This window comes from Manis javanica, chromosome 4 (assembly GCF_040802235.1).
Source record: "Manis javanica isolate MJ-LG chromosome 4, MJ_LKY, whole genome shotgun sequence".
NCBI classification, from domain to species: domain Eukaryota; kingdom Metazoa; phylum Chordata; class Mammalia; order Pholidota; family Manidae; genus Manis; species Manis javanica.
Window position 1 is genome coordinate 118566101 of NC_133159.1, and position 14137 is coordinate 118580237.

A 14137-nucleotide genomic window follows, 5' to 3' on the forward strand; every position below is an offset into this window, starting at 1 on the left:
TGCCGTCTCCCAACAGAGGGGTTTTGTGACCAGACCTATTCAAAAGAGCTTCTCCATCTCTATCCTCTGACATTTATTTATATATTTAGTTCTCTCTGCTCCTCTTGAACGAAGTTCTAGAAAGATAGTCCTTTACCTTGCTCGTGGCTGCATTCCCAGCACATGAAACGATGCTGAGTAAGTGTTTGTTGAATGAATGAATGATGAACAAATGATAATTCTGTTTCTCACAGATTGGCAGCATCCACTATTTTGCTCTGGGTAAAGTACTCAGTAGGAGATAGCTGTGCGAGAAACAAAATAAAAGAAATGTAACTGTCAGGGCCCTTAGAGAGACCACAGACCAATGGGGTGGGGTAGACAGATGTATACCCAGAATATCTGTGGCATGACTACGAGATCTAAGTTCAAAGTGATAAAGATGCATCTCAATGTGAGAAACAGTAGTGACACCTACCATTTACTTCATGCTTTATTATGTTGCACTGGAGTGTTTCTATGCATTGTTTCTGTGATGACACGTGAATTTGATATGAAAATCTGAACTTACAAAATAGATCAAGTAGAGGGTGACTATTTGATTATAAAAGAATTCTTTGTGCTACAAAAGCATTAGCACAAGGTTCCTTTAAATAGCACCCCCCACCCCCCAGTGTATTCAAGTGTTTATTTATAGATCATTGACTACTTGACTGAGATGCTACAATGCCACAGGGCAGGGCAGCTTATGGGGATCTGGTCAGGAGGCCCTACCAGAGGAAGATCAATTAAATTTATTTGAAGACAGTGTTTTTGAAATGATAAACAGTCAATGGGGAAAAAATTCACTGGCCTAAACTTCTTTTGTCTCAGTAGGGAACCCGTGTATTGGGTACCCTGCACACCTATGTGTTCTCATTCCTGCTGAACCAAGGTAAGATGTATTCTCTGCTCTGTATGGCTAAAGTCTGATAGGTCCAGGGTCATAGTTATGTTTGGTCTTCTTTTGGTTGTGCTTTAATTAAGAGGTAAAGTTATTAAAGCAGCAGATGTTTCTAGCCTGAGGACCTGGGCCCAGTTATATCAAGCAGATGGTCCCATGCAAGAGAGCATCCTTTAATGAAGAAGCATTTGCAATTCATGAGCATTCATGAGCTCCATATCTCTCACTCCCCAATGTTCTGCTTGTCAGGGGTCCCATTGTGTGGCCAGGGAGCATGATGAATTAGGCAAACCCCTTCTGGATTGGAACATAGCCTTGTGCTGATGAAAATTAAAAGTACTATCTCCCAGAAGATGAAGAGAGCCAGCCTTCTCCTGCCCTCTTATCTGCTTGGCAATCTGGCTGAGAGTCATCACCTACTCACGGGCCCTGCCCAAGATAGGGCTTGGCCTCCAGGACCCAAAGCTGGCAAAGAGCAGACTTGCTCCTCCATTTGGTGTCTGAAATGTTCACTTTGGGGTTGACCCGGTCGCATCTGGGGCTCCCATTGATCCTTTGCCAGGAGGACTGGCAGGTAGAGGCTCAAGAAAGACTGTCGTTTGCAGGCAAAATATTCTGGCTCCATGCCAGAAAATATGGATTCTGCTTTTGATGGCCAGTGTGACCAGGGCAGATCACACACACACAGACACACACACACTGAATCACAGACTCTTCGTTTTTATCTACTCAATAAATAGCTATTGAGGGTCTACTCTGGGCAAGTCAGCTGAAAAAGGGGATTACCAGATTTGCCCTCTTATCTCACAACAGAGCAGTAGTGAGAGTCAAATGAGATAAATGAAAAGACACAAATTTAAAGTAATATTGTATGTTAATTCAAGAGTCAGTAGTGATAATAGGCCAGGGCATTACATCATGGACTCATAAACACATATGGAATAAAACTAGAGAGAAGCAGAACACGGGGAGAAATAAACTTTAAAACCCGTTAATTGCTTACAAAAAAGTCATCCAGTGTCCCTCTCTCCTGCTCCTGGCAGAAGCAAACAAGTCCTCCCCCCTAGCCTCTCAGGTTCAGATAAGCCCTCAGTCACCCAGGTAATTACCCACTGATATGGAGATGAACTACTTCTCTCCACCCCTTAGAAATGCCTGTTGATATGGAGATGCACTAAAGTCAGGCTAGAGATTCTGGACATACTGCAATTTTACCCACAGGCCACTCCTCCAGAAATATTGCCTTATAATCTACTTGTTCCCCCTCTTCGAATGGTCCCTGGGCAAGAAAACTGGAGCCTTGTGACCAGACTAATAACATACAATAGCAACAGCAGTAAAATCATGATAATCCTCAAGACAGAGGATTCAGCTAGGTTCAAAGTCCTATGCAGATTAAGTCCAAAGCTCGTCCATTCCAGCAGGAGGTAGAGGACTCAGAGCAATCATCACGAGGCAGCTGCAGCACGGGGCACATCCAGGCCACAAGGACTGTAGAAGAAAATGACCTTAAGGGAGATAAGATACATGTTTTAATGACACCAGCATAGGCAAATCTTGTCCATCAGGTAGGATACATACTGGAAAGTGGTCCTGTGATAGGACAGTGGCAGGAATGGGATCTCGTCCTGGTCTAGTGCACCAGACTTTCATCCCCCTCCCTGTGGGAGTTACAGATGGGTCAATATATGGGGCTATGGGAGGTACATGCACTGGCCATAAAGATAAAACAAAACTTCCCCATAAGATGCTCTTACCTCCCGGATGTTTTGGGTACACTGCCATGATCTTTGGGGGACACTGCTATTACTCCAGGAACACACAATTCCTAATTGCTGCACCCATTCTTGTAACACATGCACATTAAAGTGGGTGCCTTGATCGCTCTTAGTTACCTGCAGCCAGCCATAGGCTGCAAAGAGACGCTCTAGGCCCCTCTTGGTGGTTTGCTGATCTACATGATGTGCCATGTCCACACAGGTCATGGCATACCGCTATCCTTCTGATATGGGCAGAGGCCCACTATAGTCTATCTGCCACCTGACAAGGGGTATTGGCCCCTGGACTATTATCCCATGTTACTGCAGGCCTTGGTGTAAGTCCCTCTTAAAGCACACAAGGCACTCCTTCCGGGCTCCGCTGACTTCTTTAAAGTTCAATGGCAAGCCCTACCAATGGGTTACAGCCCACATTGTCTTTTGCCCCGCGTGCAACAAATACTAGTGCAGCCATTGGGCCACATCAGAGGCAGGCTTTCCTTCTAGCCAGTGCACCTGGGCCAATGCGTCAGCTTCATCATTCCCTGGGGATGCCAAAGGCAAATTGCCAGTCACATGATATATGGTAGCTACCTTAGTCTCACCAGAGGCCCACAGGTCTTGCCACAACTCTTGCCCACAAAGGGGCCGGTGACCAACCATCCAGTTGGCATGATACTGTGTCGGTAACCACAGGGTCAAGCCCCTATAGACAGCCCAGCTGTCAGTGCAGACAACTATGGGGAAAGGCTCTTGGGTGATCACGGGCCATAGTGACCGCAACTTAGTCCATTGGCTGGTCTTCCTCTCCATTCTCCATCCATATTGTCTCAGGCTTAGGATGGAAAGCCACAGCCCTCCACTTCAGGGGCTGCTGATGACTGGAGCCATCTGTATACCAAGCATCTTCAGGTATAGGGGCTTTTCCCTGCTGATAAGGACTCTCAGTTACCAATGGCTCAAAAGCAAGTTCTTCCTGCTTTCCCTTGGTATAGGTCACTGGCCTCAAAAAGCATCAGAGTTCTCTACTTCAGGGGCTAGTAGAGAGGGTGCTACAGTGCTGTAAATATGCACCCCATTTGGCCAGTGTAGACATCTGTGCCACACCACTCTGCACCAGTCTTGCACCTACCCTGTGATGGGATATGTGGTTATTACCTTTGTCGGAACTGTTCTGGTGATGGGCTCTGTACAGAGCAGCCAGTTGCTTCTTTATCAAGGTGTACTGGACCTCTGCTCCTTTCCATAGTTGTGACCAGAATCCAACAGGTTGGCATGTCCTTTCAAGCTGCTGCCACAGACCCCATCCATAACCATCTTCAGTTACATGAACATCTAGCTCACAGGGCCTTGATGAGTCCATTACACTCAAAGCCTGCATGGCCTTTACTGCTTGCTTAGCAGCAGTAAAAGCAGCTGCACATGTCTCATCCCGGTCCCACCTTATGTCCCTTCATACCAACCTGTATAAGGACTTCAGAATTTGTGCCAAGTACAGGATAAACACTCTCCAGTAGCCCGAAAGACCCAAAAACTCTTGTAAGACTGCCACAGTGGTAGGGGCGGGAAAAGCCTGGACCTTGTCTATGACTGCTTCAGGAATAACTTTAGTTTTACCCAACGGGACAAACCAGGTCCCTAAACCTTGGTGCTGTTCACAGCCCATCCTTTCTCCTGTAGATTTTGCAGCAGTGTAGAAACTGCCCCTTTTAAATCTGCAAGAGAATCAGATGTGAGCATGATATCATCAATATAGTGATACAGCCACACCATTTGTGGTTTCCTCCATGTGGCTAAGTCCTGGCCTACAATTCTGTGAGAGATGGTGGGACTGTGGAGGTATCCCTGTGGAAGGACAGTGAATATCCACTGCCGGCCTTCCTATGTGAAGGCAAACTGTTCCTGGCTTTCCTGTGCTATGTCAATAGAGAAGAAACAATTAGCAAGATCTGCAACATAATGGCATATGCCCATCTCATGGCTGAGGGTGTCCAGAATGTCTGCTATAGAGGGACAGCAGCATGCAAAGGGAATGTGACTTTATTCAATTCCCTGTAGTCTACAGTCATACACCAGGAGCCATCTGGCTTTCTCACTGGCCACACTGGGGAATTAAAAGGACTATGAGTGGGCTTTGTGATGCCCATCCTCTCCAACTCCTGTAGAGTTTCTTTAATTTCCTTGTGCCCCCAGGCAATTTATACTGCTTAATATTTGTCACCTGCCGAGGTACAGACAGAGCTACAGGTGGGTGCTTAGCATGTCCCCTCAGAACTGCCTTTACCACATGTACCCTCAGTCTGACCTCACCTGCAGGGGTCTGTAACCACAGGCCCTGCAGGATATCTACCCCAAAATATATTCAGGGATGGGAGAAATGAACACAGTATACTCCTTAGCGGGTAAATGCCCTATCCCCAATGGGATTTGTGCTTTCTTCACTCTAATTGTCTTACCACCATAGGCATCTATCACAGCAGGTGTCCTGAGGAAATGCTCAGTGTTGCCATGAATCAAAGAACACTCAGCTCCTGTGTCCACCAGTGCCAGGCCACTTTGTATATTCACAGGGGACCAATGAATTGCCAATTCTACATGTGGCCACTGGTCCCCACCATGTCCCCCAGGGTGGGGACTTTGACATCCCCCTCAGTTGAACTGCGATGCCCAATCATCCTCCTGTGGGGGTGAGGGCCCAGGCGAATCCTGAGTGCTGTCTCCCATGAAGTTTTGCAGGGACACAGGCCAGACATGAGGCCTTGACTCTGGTTTCCCGGACCTCAGTGGCTGGAACTGCTGCTCTGGCTTTAATTGGTGCCACAGTTCTAACAAGATCCTATTGGCTGCCCATCGAGTTTTTCTTTCACTACCCCGGCTTTTATCAAATCACCCCATATCTAGGTCCTCGAGACCTTCACAGGGCCCTTTGCACCTCTCTCAGTCATAGCCCGTACTTCCCTCTGTGCCCTTATTGTTTCAACCTCCTCCAGATCTGCTAATGTACAAATAGCCTCACTTGTGGATTACCCTATGTAGGGGGTAGGAGTAGTCATTAGAGATCCAAAGAGAGATGTGGGAGCTGTATGCAGCACCAGGTTTCTCATTCCTACAGTGAACAACTCCTTATCAGGGCCCTGGGTGTCCATATTATAGATGATATTTTTCATGTCCAACTCTTGTAACACCTGCTGGAGCTCTACATCCATTTTCCAGCTAGTGGGTAAATATGGTAAGTCACCTGATTACGCCAAACTATCCTGATGGCAGCTGTCAGCCATTCCAGAAGTGTCTGATTCCCTGAGGTGTGATGGGTACTTTGCAACCACTGCCAGAGGGAAGGGTGAGTCATCAGGGAAGCCAGTGTACTCATCTCAGCACCTGACATAACGTTTTCCGCCCCCATATCCAGAAATGTAAAAGCCATGTAGACAGAGATTCCAATGGCTTCTGCTTATACTGGACGCTCATGTCCACCAGCTCATCCTGGGTATAGGGGCGGAGCATGGAGTGCTCCCCAACCTGGGGAGGGGCAGCACCTCACCCTGAGGAGTCTGCAATTGTGTCGTTTTTTTTTAAATAACAGCCAGGCAGGCCTTTAACACCGGAGAGGCTGGTACCTTGGGCAGTGGCCTGGGTAGCAGATCAGCCCATGGCCCTGCCTCCTCCTCTTCTCCTCCCCCTCCCTCACACCCCCAGCTCCTCCACCATCTTTGGGGCTGAAAGCACCGCCACTCCTCCCCCCCGCCCCAGCCTCCCTCAATGTGGCCTCTCCTGCCGCTTCCCCCCTCACCACTGCTAAGGAATCTTCCAGGAGCATCATCTGTTTTCTCAATAACTGCCTCTCTTCCTTAAAGGCATCCCATAGGTCACCTCCCAGCTCCTCCAAGTGATGCCAAGTGTGTCTCTGTCCTGCTGAAGTCCCTGTCTCTCCCGACAACCTCTCAATAGCCCTCTCTTTCTCCACGGTAGGCCTCTCTCTTCTGTATAACCCTCTGTCTCCTCGATAACATTTTCCACTATCTCAAGGAAAAGAGACCCCATAATGCCAGCTGCTACATGGCTATCTCACGGAGGGCTAATTCAGCTTCTGGTGTCCCCACCCTTCCCCAGTTCTGGGGAAGGCTCTGCTCCTCTAGGAGGTGCTTTACCCTCCACCAGTTGCCCAAATTGGAAGCCCCACAGATAGGCGACTCCCAGGTGAGGTGACACCCTCTGCTGCTGCATCCACTGGGGCCTCTGAACTATCCACAAGGGGGGACATCTCCTCACCATCTCTAGGGTCAGCCCGCCCAAAGGTCACACCCATTTAGACAGATTTTGGGTTCAGTGGTCCTGCCGACTACCACCAGATGTAAATTCAGAGAGGGGAAATCCTGGAGCAAAATACCTAGCCGAAACCGAAATCAGTCAAAGAGAGAAATAAAGTTTAAAACCCATTTACTGCTTACAAAAAAATCCATCCTGCATCCCTCTCTCCTGCTGTGGCAGAAGTGAGCAAATCCTCCCCCTAACCTCTCAGGTTCAGATAAGTTCTCGGTCACCCAGGTAATTATGAAGATGAACTACTTCTCTCCACCCCTTAGAAATGCCTGTTGATATGGAGATGCGCTAAAGTCAGGTGAGAGATTCTGGAAATACTGCAATTTTACCCACACTGTCCCTGTGTCATGCGGATCTAGCACAATGTATGTGGGTTTTCTCTGCCCTTCCAACACTTCTGCCCCCACTGGAGCCCTCTTCCTTTTCCCTCCTCTGGCTTCTCAGTGTCCTGCCACTTCCAGGGACCCCTGTGCAATGAGATTGACTGACGACTTCTTTTGGCAAGGGGGTGTATCAATTCTTGTAGGAGAGGAAATATTATTTTCCCTTTACCCCTTTGAGTTGTTAGCTGAGACCCTTGAGATAAAAACCAAATGAACAAAGAAAAACAAACAGAAGTTTATTAACATGTGTATCTCATGTATACATTGGAAGGACCCAGGGAGAAATGGACAACTCCCTGGTGATTTAGAACTCACACTTAAATGTTATCTTAATAAAGAAAGCAGAGGAGGATGTAGGTCTCTTAAGGGAGAGCAAAGGATTTTTAGGGAAGATGAGTGGGACCCTAAGAGATTTTGTGGGAGGAACAATAGTTTGTGACAAAGCATACCTGGGTGTGGGGCTAAATTTTGGTCTCCTCTTCTGTGACAAGAATCAATCTTCCCTGGATGGTGCAACCCCTGGGGAGCAGATTTGTGGTAGTTGAGCTCCTTTTGGAGAATCTGTCTTTAGGCAGTTAAGGGAAGTTCACAAGGCTTCTTCATGCCCTTTCTGCTTTTCAAAGGCCCCCATCTCAAAATGATCAGTAAGTCAAAGTGGTATAGTTGGCAGTGGCAAATTTGCTACCCTCTCTCTGTTCTACCCAAATCTCCTGTATTTAGTTTCAGGTGACTGCAAGCTGAGAAACCCCTCAGATGAACTAATTTCCTCTGAGGAATAAATCAATAGTGTGATCTGGCGTTAAGTGGAGGGAAATTTATTGCCTCATTTCTTTAATCCTCACATGCTTTTAATATAGAATATGCATTGATTTTTAATAAAGACTTCCCAAGAAAAGTAAATCTACTGAATAATTGCATAATCAATTGTATTTTTGTATGGGGTTGTAAGCACACCCCAATTTTAAGTTTTAAAATGCAAAAGATGTTTTTAAATGTGTATTAAAACAAAAGAAAAAAATGCTATAAAAATCAGGAATTTACATGAAGCCTAAAGGTGACAATGAAATATTCTATTCCTTGTTGTGTTAATCTGACTTCACTACATCTTCAGTTTTGTGAGATGAATTAAGTGGTGGAGGAGGGAGAGGAGGGCAAGTGATGGTGGACAAAAGTCTTGAGAATTCAGTTTAGAAATTTTTGGGGTCTTTATCTGCAAAACAGTGAAAATAATATCAACTTTAGAATGACTGCAAAAATTAAATGAAGTACTAGTGTAAAGGGCCTAGCATGGGTCCTGACATATGATATGTGCTGTGACTCTGGGAAGAGGAAATCCCAGGACAAAATACCTCTAATACCAAAATCAGTCAAAGGGAGAAATAAAGTTTAAAACCCATTTGTTGCTTCAGTCTGGGGCCATCTCTTTCCTGCTTGAGCAGAAGCAAGCAAAACCTCTCCCTCACCTTTCAGGTTCAGATAAGCCCTCAGTTGCCTAAGTAATTACCCAATGATATGGAGATGAACTAATCTCCACCCCTGAGGAATGCCTGTTGATATGCAGATGCACTGAAGCCAGGCAAGTTATTCTGGAAATATTACAGTTTTACCTACATGTCCTCAGTGAATACTAATTTCATCCAGCCTTTCACTTCTCATTATTTTGTTGTCTATTCATAGACAGTGATTGACAACAAGACAATAAAATAAGAAATAGGCCATATAATTCTTATAAATCAGGTGGTATATGAAACAGCTGTTTTATTAAAATGTTTAGTGATGATAAATCAGGACTATGTAGGTCGATCAGATTATATAATTGCCAGAACTACTTTGGATGCAAGTCGCAGAAATCTAGCTCAAAGTACCTTAAGTATGGTAGGAAATCTATTAACATTTGTACTGAAAAATCCAAAAAACAGATCTGGCATCAGGCACTGTGAGATAATAGAAAAATATATCTTGGTTTTTGTCCCTGGTTCCTGGCATATAGATCTGAAAACACTTGTGATTTCCTGAATGACAGGAGCATCTTTTATTCTAATGAGGTGAGTCTGTGTGGGTTCCTGGGTGGCTCCTGGATGGGGGCTGGTCACTGCAAAGACCAAGCCATTAGAAGCTTGTAATTTTCAGCTTGCCTCTCATTTTCCCAAGAGAGGTGTGGGGCTGGAAACGGAGTTAACAGTTGCTCCTGCTCATGTGAGAAAGCCCCCATAAACGTCGTGAGTATGGGTTCAGAGAGCTTCCAGGTTGGTGACACAGACATGTACTGGGAGGGTGATACACCCCAGCTCTAGGAAGACAGATGCTCTTGTGCTCAGTACCATCCCAGACTTAACTCTACATACTTGTCATCTGTATCCTTTATTATATCCTTTAATAAAATGGTAATCATAAGTGATTGTGAATTCTGTGAGCTTCTCTAGTAAATTAATTGAACCCAAGGAAGGGGTCATGGGAACATCTGATTTGTAGCCAAGTTGGACAGAAGTAGTGGGTAACCTGTAGACCTACTACTTGCTATGGGCATCTGAAGTGGGGGCAGTCTTGTGGCACTGAACCTAACCTGTGGGATCTGATGTTATCTCCAGTGTTGGATATTGTGTTAAATTGTAGGGCACCCAGCTGGTGTTGCAGAGAACTGTCTGGTGGAAAAAAATGCCCACACATCTGGCATCAGAAGTGTTGTGAATGTGGTTATAATGTGAGTACAGGAGACACACAGGAGGAGAACTGGAGTTAATTCAACACAGGCACATAGGGCCTGGAAATTCTTGCCTCTGCTTGGAAACGTTCTGACAGGTTCCCTCTATGTGGCTCTTTGAGGGCCTCCAACAGCTATCAGCCCATGGTCTTTAGAGTTCCTGACCCCAGAGAAAGAGAAACATCCTTTCTGACAGTTCTTATGAGGCCAAGTTCCACTGCTTGGCCAAACCGCTGGTCCTGTGTTTGCTTTTGGACCAGTGTGGGTTGGGACTAGAAAACTGGCCAGGTCTGGGTCACGTGTTTACTTCTGAAGTAGTGGGCATGGGCTTTGCTCCACAGAACCGCATGGATAGAGGATGAATGAGTGGTTTCCCAAGGAAGGGATGCTGGTCAGACACATCATGTTTACTGTAGATGATGACTGAGTAAAGATGGTTGCTTGATCACACATATTTAATTCTTTATGTGCAACCTTAAGTCTTATTTTTGATTATCAGATTAACTTGAAAATAAAAGTGTGTATCCACAGCATGCAACCACACACTAGAAATTTTGAAGCACAATTGTTCAATAGCCAATTTTCTAAGAGAACGTTCAACTAATATGTTTTACATTCGAAAAGAATGGCTCATTTAAGAAATAAGTGGAAGCATCCTGCAATAACTTCTAATTTGGATCACAGAGGGCTGATCAAAAGGGTGGACACCAGGAACCATGGTCATGGGGGGATGGGTTAGAATGCAGATGCTACCGACATCTCCAGAAAAAGCACCCATGTTAGAAAGCACACAGCTGGAAAGGATCTGTGGTGCTCCTTTCTAGGATGCCCTTGGTACAGCTGGTCCTGGCCGGCACAAAGCAGGGCGCTACCACAAATCAGTCTTAACAAAGAGGGATGTGTTTATGAGGATTTGTGATTATTGGCTAGATAAATTCCAACTACCTCAACAAATACGGAAACAGGAATTTTATGACTAAGGGATGAAATCCCCTTATTTCTTTATACTTCTGGGTCTCTCATTACTCTCTTTAGAGTAAATTTCAATAGTTGCATTTTCCCAGATGGGCAAAATTGGAAAAAAGGCAATTCTTGAAAACAATCCATCTCTATTCCAAAGACTAGATCAACATCCTTTGAAAGTTTGGACTAAAAAGCACACATAAATCACAGTATTTGAAAAGGTAAGCTGTTCAAGAAAAGAAGCAATATGGTCCAACAATGCTCTCTTTTGAAACAAAATTACTCTGTGAAAAGAAAAGAACTTCAGAAACAAAATCTTTCAATTGGTGTTTTAATAAGATTCATGATGACATTACATCAATAAAAGGTAAGTTACAGAAGCCATGTGAGATTGCATCAGAATAAAACTACTATCAAATTTTAAAAATGAAGGCAGTAAATACTTTGATTTGTGTTGAAAATCCCCAGAATTAGATGACACAAATTAGGAGATATGAAAATGATGAGATAATAGATAAATGAATGCTACAGGGGACTGGTCTGGGAGAGTTAACATATATTTTTCCAAAATTAAGCAGTAATCCATTTCAGAGGGTTTATTATAATACAAATTTTAAATGTTGGCTCCTTGAGCAGACAAATGAGTCTGGCTAATGCCAGAAAACTGGGACCTCAGTCCAGGCCTGGAAGGCAGGAAAGATTGAAGGATCCCATGGATGACCCTAAAGAAACTTTGACGCACTTTTGGGCCAGAAGTCTTTGGACTCTAATTCATTGATATTAACCAGCCCTATGGCCTGACTGAATTCCAGGATGTAAGCTTGGGTTTCAGATACCTTAATGACCAAGTCAGAACCTGGATGTCGTATTTCCTTAGGACACTAAATCAGTGGGCACTAAATATTGCCCCATGGCTGTCCAGTATGAAAATTCTCACCAAGGCAAAAAAACTCCTTTGGCTTCACATTGATGTCCAGGGCTCTGAGCTACACTGGACATAGGTGTGAAGACCCTGATGGAGTATCTTTAGCCTCATTCTTGCAGGCTGTACTATCTGAATTATTCCTGCTCTTGCCTACTTTCTTTCCAACCCATAGGTAAAAAGGTCAAAGAAGAGATTGAGTTTTTCTTCCTGAGAAGTTCCTGTCAACTCAGAATATTTTAAATTAAATTAAATGTATTTGAAATTTTGATCCATTTAAGAAAATCTATGTGAAACTAGATTTTCATATTTTAGCAGAATTAAAATAAAAACATATCAAAATACATGTTATAAAATGTAGATCTCAAATTGAAAGATTTGCATCAAGAAAACAGTTACATATGATGCAATACCATTAAATAGCATTTTGAATTGTGGCTTTATTGCATTAGTATTTTTCAAATATATCCTTCTTTCCACCCCTTCCCCCTTTTGATATGTCAATATAAAATTGCCAAATGTATGTTTTTTGGGAAGGCCTGTCACATATTCTGAAATTATATGCTTTTTACTTCTAACTTTCTCTTTTTAGATGAAATGATACTGATGGTAGAAGTATGACACCTTCCAAAAGTTGTATCTTGGCAAAATAAGGCATCTGTAGTAACAAGTACTGCCAATGGACTCAGTAGACCTATTCCATCTCTTCAGTTCATCCTCTCATGAAGTATCTTGCAGCTGTTGAAGGGTCATGGGCCACAGTTTCTCTCTTAGGCTTTGGGTGACAATCTAGATTGAAAAAGAATGACATTTTCCTTGTGGAAGCTGCTACTCACTTTTCTCTCTTATTTTAGACTCTATCTATGTCTCTGTATTCTTATACCTGTATACATATAATTATTTCAAATACTAAATTTTTTAGTTCTACAATTTCTGGTTGGATCATTTATAGTTGTTACTTTTCTACTGAAAATTACTATATCTTCATTCATTGTTAGTGTATTTTCATTTACTTCCTGGAGCATGGTTCCCTAACTCAAACATCTGGGTCATCTTGGAGTAGTCTCTATTGATTGTTTTGTCTCTTGAAAATACATCACATTTGATTGTTTTTATTTTTTGCTTATGTCAAATTAGTTTGAAATGTAACCTGAACTTTAGAAATATAATATTGTAGAGACTCTAGATTTTAAAAAATATTCCACTGAAGAGGATTGTTTCTTTATTTTAGCAGACAATTAATTTGGAAGGACTAAAACTGCAGTTTATGTCTCTTGAGCCGTAGATCAAATTTCAGTTGCTATTTTATCCTTAGCCAAGCTGCTTGGGGTCTGTCCCATACATGTGTAATTTGGGAAATAGCCAAAAATGTGATCCAAGTATATACAAAGGATCTGGGGGACCTTCCTTTGACTCTGTCTTTTCTAAGTTTCCTTCCTCGCTTTTGAGGTGCTTGTGGTTCCCCCAAACCCTTTTTTCCTATTCTTTGGGTTAAAAAAAACACCCCCCAAACAGCAGGTTTTCCATTAAAGCTTTCGCTATCCCCACATGTGAAAAGTGGGGCCTGCCTTCAGGCTAGAAGCTGTGAAAATGGGGAACACCAGTACTGCTCCCATCGAGTGAATGCCAAGTAACTTCCAGAATATACTTGCTTTTGGTATCCAGTGTCTTTAGTTAGATGGAGCTACTTCTTAATTTTTAATTTTTGTTTGTTTACTTTTGTCCAGAGTTTATGGTTATATTCTGTAGGAGGGTTGGTCCAATAGGAACTTACTCAGCCATATTAGAAACACGTACCGTTTCTATAATTACATCATGTGCAGCGCCAGTGTTCTTAGTTTCAAACAGCCAAGCCCATTTTTGCAAAGTCAATAAGGAAATAAATTTATTGAACAATCTCAATGAATTAGTTTGCAAGGGCCACCATAATGACACACTACAGACTGGGGGCCTTAAACAACAGCAGCTTCTTTTTCCACAGTTCTGGAATCTGGAAGTCCAAGATCAAGGTCCCAGGATACTGGTTTCCTCTGAGGCCTCTCTCCGTGGCTCATGGCTGGTTGTCTTCTCTCCAGTCTTCACATGGTCTTCCCTTTGCTGGGTTTGTGTCCTGATCTTCTTATAAGGACACTGGTTGGATTGGATTAAGGCCACCCTACTGCTCATTTT

General features: G+C 43.7%; 1 long non-coding RNA gene across 2 annotated transcripts; it reads left to right on the top strand.

Annotated features, from left to right (window-relative positions):
- Window positions 1-851: 851 nt before the first annotated feature.
- LOC140848737 (uncharacterized) lies at window positions 852-10385 on the top strand. 2 transcript variants are annotated; one of them, XR_012129851.1, is made up of 3 exons: window positions 852-913; window positions 9373-9427; window positions 9513-10385. It is a non-coding gene; the product is annotated as an uncharacterized lncRNA (long non-coding RNA). The 2 variants fall into 2 exon arrangements; XR_012129852.1 differs by having other exon boundaries at window positions 855-913; window positions 9534-10385.
- The last annotated feature ends 3752 nt before the right edge of the window (window positions 10386-14137 follow it).